The 8,391-nt window shown below is 39.7% G+C and overlaps 1 long non-coding RNA gene across 1 annotated transcript; it reads right to left on the minus strand.

The window, feature by feature from the left end:
* Positions 1–449: 449 nt before the first annotated feature.
* On the minus strand, positions 450–968 carry LOC122693359. The gene is made up of 2 exons (XR_006340888.1): positions 914–968; positions 450–835 (listed from the first exon to the last, which is right to left on the minus strand). It is a non-coding gene; the product is annotated as an uncharacterized LOC122693359 (long non-coding RNA).
* Between the last annotated feature and the right edge of the window lie 7,423 nt (positions 969–8,391).

Genomic DNA, 8,391 nt, shown 5'->3' on the forward strand with positions numbered 1-8,391 from the left:
TTTTCTCTAGTTGGGAGAAGAAGAACACATAGGCTGAAATTGTCAAAATGCCAAGGTACAAAAAGAAACGGGGCGTTATTTCTTCAATTTGTCTAGTAGAAAAGACAAATAATCCCAATACAAACATAGGTACTGTATAAAAGAAGTGGTATAGAATACTTCGGGGCTTCACTGGTGGCTCAGATAGTAAAGACTCCACGGCAATGCAAGAGACCTAGGTTCTATCCCTGGGTCAGGAAGATCCTCTGGAGAAATGAATGAATTCTCCAGCATTCTTGCCTGGAGAATCTCATGGACAGAGAAGGCTGGTAAACTACAGTACATGGGGTCACAAAGAGTCAGACATGACTGAGTGAGTAGGTATGAGGCACAGAATACTTTAGGTACATGTAAGAGAGTGACCAGTCCTACTTAGGAAAAATTTCAGAAATATTAGATCTGAGCATTTCTTTTTTTTTTTTCATTCATTTGCTTTTTATTGTTGTTGACACATACACTTCAATTTTAATGCTCACTGCAGATCCACATTTAAAGGGGAAAAAAGGCTCTTACCCTAATTTAGCAGAAAGCAGAGCTATCGGCATGAAGGACAACACAATACCAAAATACGTTTGCTTTTCGTCCATACTTATCTAAATTAGAAACATGCTTCCCTTCACAGGGGCTCTAACAACACACGGGCAGAAGCAGTACAAGGCGGTCTAGCAGGTCACATGAATTTCCACACTGCATCGTCACTTTACTCTGCTTTCTTATCTTCATCTGAAAAATGGGGGACTGACTTCTTTGCAACAACATTGTCCAGTCTCTGTCCTTGTAGATATGGATTGACACTCTGCTGCTGTGACTGACTCTTCCAAAGCAGCCTTCCACTTAAAGAGGACTCCTCAAGGGCTCTAGTTTTCACCGTCACCCTCCGCTTGCGTCTCTGTCCTCCCTTCATCTTCTCATAAAGGAGCTTCTTGTTAACATAAAGTTTATCTATCTTGTGAAGAACAGATTAAGCACCTGTAGGGAGCATTTCACATTGATTTCCATAAGAAGTTCCATTTAATATGCAAATTTCATAAGAAGAGTATAATTTAATAATGAGCAGCCACCATATTCAAAGACCTCTCTTTAGCACACATTATTTAATGTTAAGTAATTTTCTAAGCTTCTGTTAAAAACTCATCATTGCCCCAAATAATTAGTTTTGAAGTAATAGATGTTTTTTAAAAGGAAAAGAGAACATTCAAATAAGAGATGAATATTTCAAACTTTGTTCTCTTTGAAATCAAATAAACCCGTCTTTAATTAATGTCTTTTTAATCATCAAAATAATGAGATGTTTAATTTCAATACAAATATCTCAATACCATATGAACCACCAAAACAGTTTTGAAAGAGCTCAAAGGGTTTACAAAATCCCCAACTTTTAGAATTAGAAGTGGTCCCTGCTCTGGTATAAAGCCACATATGCATTGCTAAGTTGTTTGTCTTGTCCAACTCTTTGCCACCCCATGAAATGTAGCCTGCTAGACTCCTCTGTCCATGGAATTCTCCAGGCAAAATTACTGGAGTGGGTTGCCATGCTCTCCTCCAGGGGACCTTCCCAATCCAGGGATGAAAGCTGCATCTCTTACATCTCCTGCATTAGCAGTCAAGTTCTTTATGACTAGCACCACTTGGGGAAGCCCAGTCAAGTTCAGATATTACCACCTGCACCCATATCTCTCTCCCTTTCCTTCTCCACATGTCCTCTGACACATTACTCTTGATAATGACTTCGCAGTATAGTTTGAGTTGGGAAACATCGATCTGTTCTAACTACCTCATTTTTTAGAGGATGACATTCAAATTGAGAGATATGGACTCAAATCGACTCAGCTGAAAAGTCAAGCCAAAGGCAAAGATGATGATAACTATGAAATATATCTCACGTTTGAGCTTAGTTGAAAGTGCCTGGCATGCTGCTTTTCATGGGATCGCAAAGAGTCGGACACGACTGAGCGACTGAACTGAACTGAACTGACTGAATTGAAAGTTCACCGGGGAATTTAGTTGGGAGTTTCACTGAGTTGAATATTTTTTTGGCCAGCAAACTTGAGCTCAAATGTCTGAAGGCTTCAAGAAGATATTTTCAGCTCAATTTTGCAAATAACTAAAAGTTAGTATTCTTTAGAACATAGTCCTCCCAATCAGATAAATTGACTTTCATGATGCTGGATTCCTATATATTTATTATATTCCTGAGGGTAACAGATTGAGAACTGTGAGTAGTTTAGAATCAGTCTTAGCTTTGGACTAAAGTTTCTCTTGAAATACACTTGATCAGATGTTCAACCCCCAAGGAAGACCCATTTCTGCCACTGCTAAATTCTTCAATCTGGGGAAAATCACTTATTTGTCTACACCAGATTTTTGTGATGATCATCAGAGGTTATACTGGAAAATCACAAGGATATGACGTGAAGCACTGTACTTCACAATTTGTGATTTGCACTGTTATTAATCACTGAAAACTCTATCAGATATATTATTATTTTTAAATAATCACCTCTGAACCTAAGACATTTTTACTGTTTGGGCTACTCTAAGAACTTCTTTCAGGGGATCTTCCCAATCCAGAGATCAAACCCATGTTTATGTCTCTTGCATTGGCAGGTGGGTTTTTTACCACTAGCACCACCCAGGAAGCCCCATCATTAACAAGAATAACAGCAAAATCATCCCTTGTGTCTTGCTTGAAAACAAATTCTCAAGGCACATGTTGAGAGATTCTCTTTCAACACTTGGGAGTCTATTGAATCCCCATTGCTGCTGCAGCTGCTAAGTCACTTCAGTCGTGTCGACTCTGTGCGACCCCATAGACGGCAGCCCACCAGGCTCCCCCATCCCTGGGATTCTCCAGGCAAGAACACTGGAATCAGCTGCCATTTCCTTCTCCAATGCATGAAAGTGAAAAGTGAAGGTGAAGTCGCTCAGTCGTGTCCAACTCTTTGCTACCCCATGGACTGTAGCCTACCAGGCTCTTCTGTCCATGGGATTTTCCAGGCAAGAGTACTGGAGTGGGTTGCCATTTCCTTCTCCAGGGAATCTTCCCAACCCAGGGATCGAACCCGGGTCTCCAGCATTGCAGACAGATGCTTTACCGTATGAGCCACCTCCCCACCATTGCCTGTGTGTACATCAATGGGTTGTCCTCTCAGCTAATGACAAGAAGTAATATGATGCAACATGTATTGTGACATTTCACTTCCCTGTGTAATTATTTCAAGTTAGTGGAGGACAAACACAAATACGCAATGGCACTCTTATGCACAGTAACCTGTTGTGTTAAAGTGGCAAGAACCTTCACCGGTATGTAAACATGGTGCTGTCCTTTAGAAATGATAGGAAGAATATCGCAAGAAGAGGGGTTTCTGACTCTAAAATCCAGAAATATGGGGAAAAGGGAGAGGGAGAGAGACAGAGGAGAAAGGAGGGAGAGAGAGAGAAAAGTGTTTGACAAAAGCAGAGAACTTGAAGAGGCTCATTTTCGTAATGTGAAATGCAGCATTTATTTTTCTCTAGTGGGCAATAAAGAAACACTGAATGTAAGGATTAACTCATACTGATTTGAAGGCACCGATCTCTTTATGAAAGAACTTTCAAAGGAAAAACATGACATGTTCTGGCACTAGGAAGGTGGTGCCAGGAAGCATATTCAGCAAATTCACATTCCAAGTAGGAAATATTCATTAGATCTAAATATCAAGTTGTTTGCAGAACACGTTCCTGCACAAACTTGTTCCTAAAGCTGCCGAATATTATTTCCGTTTGGTCTTACAGATTGCTTAGACTATTGTCTTCCAGGTTTCGTTCCTCAGTTTGTGAAAATACACAGTGCAATGAAACTTGGTAAATTGTCCTTTATGAATAAGACATACAGGAACACTACGAGCAGGAAAAGTTTAACAATTTATCTAATCACAAACTCCACTGTATTGTGAGAAAAATGAATAAAACTTCTGCTGATGTAACCAAAAAGAGACATTGAAATATTATATTAAAGTTGCATTTTATGAAAGAAGAGGAATGAAAAACTTATTTTTGGAAAATGCCTACAATAGTGAAAATTTAATCTGATTCCTTGTTTGAAGAATGAGAAAAAACTTTCTAAATATTCAATGAGTCAATCTTGCAGAGGAAATATTTATGAATCTCACTATTACAAAATATGAGAAAATGTCATCTATACTTTGGCTAAATGGTTTATAAGTAGTTACGTCTTACAATAAAAATAAATTGCTGAAGAGTCAAAAATATTTGCTACCCTCATAACCACATCTTTCTAAAGTGTTATGCATGGAAAAACACATACCTCAAAATCAAGATATCAGAATTATGCCTCCTGCTTTCTCATACCCAAAGGCATGATTATCTAATACCATAGAAACCACACCTTGTTTATGCATTATGCATTATGTCTCCCTGGAGACAGATTTCTATTCTGGTTCCTCCCCCTATGGTTGTAAGATAAGAACCAGACGATATGATTCCTAAGGAAAGAAAAGTGACAGATTTGAGTAGTGTGTGAATTAGATTACCAACCTTATAGGCAAATAAATATCAAATTACATAAAATAATAAATGATTAAATAATAATGAAATAAATCAAGAGTAGCATATCATATGTAAGTAACTGAGAGGCCCACTGATAGTGCTATAATGCTAAATTAAAAGCATACTTTATATGGTTAAAAATTGGTCCTTTCTCCTAGCCTGGGAAGAGACTCCAAACTACAGGGTGGGCAATTCATGTAGGTTTACACACGTTAACAACCTCACCATCAAGTGGGCCTCAGGGGTGGTGAGTGAGTCAATAATCTGAGGGCCTAGAGTCTCACATGGTCCAAAATGTGCCCTAACCTCAGCCTCCTCAATATGCTGTCATCACAGTTACTGTCACTCCATTCCTCACTTTCTTTTCTTTCAACTGGAAGCAGTATAAATGGTAGAACAGCGACAACTCCATAAACCTGCTGCAGTCATTCAGTAACTGATGCACAGAAAAAAAAAAAAAGGTACTTCTTGACCACCTACTACATGCCAGATTCTGTTCTGAGTGCATTGTACTCATCAGTGGAAAAAGAAAAGGCCTCTGCCCTGATGGAGTTTATAATTTGGAGGAAGCCTACAATGATCAATGAATAAAGAGTCAATGATAATTGTTACAGGAAAAAAAGCAAAAGGAGTCAGCAGTAAGGACAGGAGTGCTTGGGATGTGGGCACCATTTGTAATTCCAAATTCCAAATTACTTGGGATAATCCTTTCTAAGTGATCTTCAAGAAGTAGGTGACACTTAGGGTCTGTGATTGTTCACATGGATTAACTGCTGGGCAAGCTTTTCGGGCAGGGAAACAGCCAACAACAAAGCCCTAAGAAGTCATGGTATAGCATTTGGCTTTTACTGTGATGGAAAAAGGAAATTGTTGCAGGGTTTTGAGCAACAGAAGGGCAGGATTTGGTCTGCATGCTTAAATTATCACTCTGGCTTCTGTGATGAGACTCTAAGGAGCAAAAAGCAGAAACAATGTGACAAACAGGAAACTGCTAAGTGAATTAAGTGAAAACTGATGTCTTCAACCTTGGTGGTTGACATGGAGAGAGTGAGAAATGGCTAGGTTCCAAGAAAGGGGGAGTCATGGGACCAAACTGTAAGCATTGTGTTCTTTGGGTACCATAGAGAGGGCCCTTATATATAATGTGGACTCTTGAGTCACTGGGCAATTCCATTTTCTTGGCTACTTCCATGAATAAAGTTGGAAAAATCATCACTGATTTAATGTGTGTCTGTCTTAACCTTAACCATTAAACTTTCTGAATCAGATCAAAATTATTTTTCATCAGAATATGGAATAGTTCTTCATTTCAACAAATTTCCCAGGAGCCACTGTGTGGCAAGACAGTGCTACCCACAGTGTAGGAGGACACATAAAAAGTAGTCCCTGTATGTTTCAGCAGAGAACCAGAAACTTAAACAAGCAAGGACGAGAGAGCGAGGTCATGATAATGCTAGAAGTTGAGGAGGGTCAAAAAAGGGTGGTTAGTGTTGCGAGGTAGAGGGGGGAGGTAGTTTAACAGAGATATTTGTTTAGGACACCCTTGAAAAGAATATTGAAAGATGAATAATATTCATCACAATCATCAGTGTATTTTGAACAGAGGGAAATATGAATAAAAAAGATACAAAATACAGAAAATTTAGGATATACTTTAGGACATGTATAAGAGGTGTGGTATGAAGGAAATGTGGGGTCTCTCATGTTTCAGCACCGTTTTGCTTCAAATGACCTTTGCAAGGATGGTAAAGAATCCACCTGCAAGGTGGGAGACCTGAGTTCGATCCCTGGGTTGGGAAGATGCCCTGGAGGAGGACATGGCAACCTACTCTAGTATTCTGACCTGGAGAATTCCAGGCACAGAAGAGCCTGGCTACATACAGTCCATGGGGTCGCAAAGAGTCAGACACTGACTGATTTTCACTTCACTTCAATTCACTTCTCTTCTATAGCAAATAACCTTGGGAGAGACAGGTAGGACTCCTTCCAGAGCAAAAGGCGGGTTTGTGTTCAGGCATGAGAGATTAGAGTTTTCTGGGCAAGCATGTTTATCTTCCAGTACAGAAGGTGAAAGTTCAGAAGTTCGGGTTCTCAAGCTGTGCTTCAAGGCCATTGTGTGTGCAGCATCCGCTGAGACCCCTCCAAGAGCCCCCATGATGGAGGGGGCATGGGGAGGGGGGGAAAGGCAAGGGTCCCAGATGCAGAGCTTCTAGCTATCTTCTCCCGGTGGGCCAGAGGTGTCCTTGCTCCTCTCAATAATGACACATGATAATAGGCACTGAGTGTCTCTCACTAGAGAATCTCACCCTAGCCCCAATATGTAGAGTCTGTCATGTAGACATGACAGAAAAAGAAGGCGTAAAGAAATGTTCTGTAAAACTGGCAGAGTGGAGGGTTGGGGGATAAGGAAGGAAAGAAGGAGGGTTCACATGAGCTACTTTAGTTCTCAGCTCCTCTAGGAGACTAGCTGATATGACAAGACCCAAACCCCCATCATAAATCACACCTTTACACCACTCAGCATGGCTTGGGGCTCACGGGTAAACAAACATATTTTTTTTCAAGCAGTGCATTCCAAGAGCTTAGAGATTACCTCCCAGGAACTGAGAACAGAAGCCAGACCTCTGGACAAGGTTAAATTCTTCACTGCACACCCTAAGCCAGGGGTCTCATGTTTTCTGCCAACATCCATGAAAGTGTGTCAGGCTAACCTATTAGCTTGCAATTAAGGGAAAATCTGACTTTCTGGTTCTTGACAGGAAAATGAAGAGGGATTTACTGAACAATGTATCTAGAAAAGGAGGAAAGCAGGGGTCACATCACAGACTCCTTTTATGTTTGGTTAAGAGGCTGAACCTTATTCTTTAGCAGATTCAGTTTATACATCTGTAGAGACAGCAATCCACATCACAGATATTTTTTTTTTTTCTTAAGCATCATTCAACATCTGCTATATAAAGACAAAAACTGCAAGTTGTTAGGATAATTCAAATTCAAGAGTTTTCAGAAAGTGTTCTGGAAATCTAGAGGGTGAAGGCTTTGAAGATGTTGGCAATAAGTAGACTGAATTAGTTATCCAGACTCAGTCAACTGGATCAGTGAGCCCTGAGGGAAACCTCCTAGAGGCGGGGGCAAAAGACAGGTCCAGAAGAACAGTAAATAAAGAACAGATGTCTGAGGCATAGAGGAGGAAGACTGGGAATGACAGAAAAATATGGTGGAAGACGGGAATACTAGAGTTTAACACTTCATAATTTGAAAGATGAACTGATAGCAATATTCAGGATCCACTATAAGTGTGGGTCAGTCATGTCATAGTCATGACTGACTATGACAACATTTTAGACCATAAAAGCGTTGTATAGGGGTACCTTCATGTTAACTGTGCTTCACAGATACTGCATTGTTTACGAATTGAAGGTTTGTAGTGACCCCGCATTTTGATAATTCCCACAATATTTCAAACCTTCCAGCAGCAAAAATATTACACCTTGCTAAGGGCTCTGGTGATGGTTAACATTTTTTAGCAATAAGGTATTTTTAAAATTAAGGTATGTACATTGTTTTTTTAAGACATAGTGATATTGCGCACTTAATAGACTATAGTGTATTGTAAATAAATACTTCTATTGAAGTATACTTAGCTTACAACGGTGTGTTGTTAGCAAAGTGATTAAGTTACACATATATACACCTTTTCAGGTTCTTTTCCATTCTAGATTATTGCAAGATATTGATTGTAGTTTCCTGTGCTCTACAGTAGATCCTTGTTGCTTATGTCATATACAATTGTATATATCTGTT

Source organism: Cervus elaphus, chromosome 5, assembly GCF_910594005.1.
Source record: "Cervus elaphus chromosome 5, mCerEla1.1, whole genome shotgun sequence".
NCBI classification, from domain to species: Eukaryota; Metazoa; Chordata; class Mammalia; order Artiodactyla; family Cervidae; genus Cervus; species Cervus elaphus.